The sequence below is a fragment of the Pseudophryne corroboree genome, chromosome 7, assembly GCF_028390025.1.
Source record: "Pseudophryne corroboree isolate aPseCor3 chromosome 7, aPseCor3.hap2, whole genome shotgun sequence".
Lineage (NCBI taxonomy): Eukaryota > Metazoa > Chordata > Amphibia > Anura > Myobatrachidae > Pseudophryne > Pseudophryne corroboree.
In genome coordinates, this window is record NC_086450.1 from 207,120,187 (window position 1) to 207,122,620 (window position 2,434).

The 2,434-nt window shown below is 41.9% G+C and overlaps 1 pseudogene; it reads left to right on the top strand.

Annotated features, from left to right (window-relative positions):
* The first annotated feature begins 1,884 nt into the window (after positions 1–1,884).
* LOC134946249 (5S ribosomal RNA) lies at positions 1,885–2,003 on the top strand (annotated as a pseudogene).
* Positions 2,004–2,434: the final 431 nt, after the last annotated feature.

The following is a 2,434-nucleotide window of genomic DNA, read 5'->3' on the forward strand; positions in this document are numbered from 1 at the left end:
GTGGGATCTTAATGTAGTCTTGGATTTTCTCAAATCCCATTGGTTTGAGCCGCTCAAATCGGTGGAGTTGAAGTATCTTACATGGAAAGTAACCATGCTACTGGCCCTGGCTTCAGCCAGGAGAGTATCAGAATTGGCGGCTTTATCATATAAGAGCCCATATCTGATTTTCCATACGGACAGGGCAGAACTGCGGACGCGTACTCATTTTCTGCCTAAGGTGGTGTCAGCGTTTCACCTGAACCAGCCTATTGTGGTGCCTGCGGCTACTAACGATTTGGAGGATTCCAAGTTGTTGGACGTGGTCCGGGCATTGAAAATATATATTTCAAGAACGGCGGGAGTCAGAAAGTCTGACTCACTGTTTATATTGTATGCACCCAACAAGATGGGTGCTCCTGCTTCTAAGCAGACCATTGCTCGTTGGATTTGTAGCACAATTCAACTTGCACATTCTGTGGCAGGCTTGCCACAACCAAAATCTGTCAAGGCCCATTCCACAAGGAAAGTGGGCTCATCCTGGGCGGCTGCCCGGGGGGTCTCGGCATTACAACTCTGCCGAGCTGCTACTTGGTCAGGGGCAAACACGTTTGCAAAATTCTACAAATTTGATACCCTGGCTGAGGAGGACCTTGAGTTCTCTCATTCGGTGCTGCAGAGTCATCCGCACTCTCCCGCCCGTTTGGGAGCTTTGGTATAATCCCCATGGTCCTGACGGAGTCCCCAGCATCCACTTAGGACGTTAGAGAAAATAAGAATTTACTTACCGATAATTCTATTTCTCGTAGTCCGTAGTGGATGCTGGGCGCCCATCCCAAGTGCGGATTGTCTGCAATACTTGTACATAGTTATTGTTACAAACAAATTCGGGTTGTTATTGTTGTGAGCCGTCTGTTCAGAGGCTCCTACGTTTGTCATACTGTTAACTGGGTTCAGATCACAAGTTATACGGTGTGATTGGTGTGGCTGGTATGAGTCTTACCCGGGATTCAATATCCTTCCTTATTGTGTACACTCGTCCGGGCACAGTATCCTAACTGAGGCTTGGAGGAGGGTCATAGGGGGAGGAGCCAGTACACACCACCTAATCCTAAAGCTTTATTTTTGTGCCCTGTCTCCTGCGGAGCCGCTATTCCCCATGGTCCTGACGGAGTCCCCAGCATCCACTACGGACTACGAGAAATAGAATTATCGGTAAGTAAATTCTTATTATTAGCTATCCATAGACTTCTCTCTTGTTGCAATTATTACAGAGAATGTATTTAGCTACTATTTGTTTTTTCATCAGTTACATTCCATTATTGTTTATAGTACTGGATTATAAACTAGCCACTTTCTAACCATCTTCTCCATTTGTTGGAAGACAAAGGACATCTGCTTGTGTTCATTTTTGAGGTATATATTCTGACAACCTTTTTAGGTGTAATTACCAGGAAAGTTTTCACTCACCTCACTAATGTTCTAGTGTTCAGCCTTAACTTATTACAGGTTACTAGTTAGAGCAATTTAGCTCAAATTTACTCTCTTCATATCTCTACTACATTTGTTCAAATATGAAGTATTTATTCTGACGACCTTTTCAGGTGTAATTACCAAGAAATTTTTCACTCATTTTACTAATGTTCTAGTGTTCAGCCTTAACCCACTACAGGTTGCTAATTAGAGCAGTTGAGTTCAAATTTATTCCCTTCATATCTCTACTATTTCTTTCCCATATTTTCCTATTTTCAGGACTCTCACCATTGATTCAGGGATATCCGTCCCTGTCTAACATTGGCAGCAGATCCCCTATTTTCTTCTCCCATCTATCAGCTACCCTATTCTTACTATAATTTTCGTGAACTCTCATCAGTGATTCCAGAGCCCACCAACATTGGATATACTTTCTACTTTCATACCACACTGGCAACGCTCGAATCCTTCCGATCTTGGAAGCTAAGCAGTGTTGGGCTGAGTTAGTACTCAAGTGGGAGACTATTGAGGAATACTCAGTTCAGTAGAAGATTGGGACGACCATGCTCAGCGTCTAACACTGACAGCAGATTCATCTCATCTATTCAGTCTTTTCTATTCTCTTTCTTAAATACAAGTGGCCAGTTATTATAACCATTATCATCATTGAGGAGCAGTAACCGATCGACTTGCATTAGTTCAGGATTATATTTTCAGGCAGTTAGCTGTGGCAAATCTGTGTCTGAAACCCGGACAGTACTGGAACGCTCATCAAGCATTTATGCCAATATCATTCGTTCCTGTTTCTTTTTGTTTTCTTTCTTCTTTTTTGTTTGTATATCCAACTACTAATTAATTATTTTATTGATATTGTTAATAAAGTTATATTTTTATAATAATCATTGTTTCATTTGAGACTTCAAGAATAATAAGAGTGCGCCCACAAAAGAGTCTTCTTTTCTCCTTCCCCTTTGCATGTTCT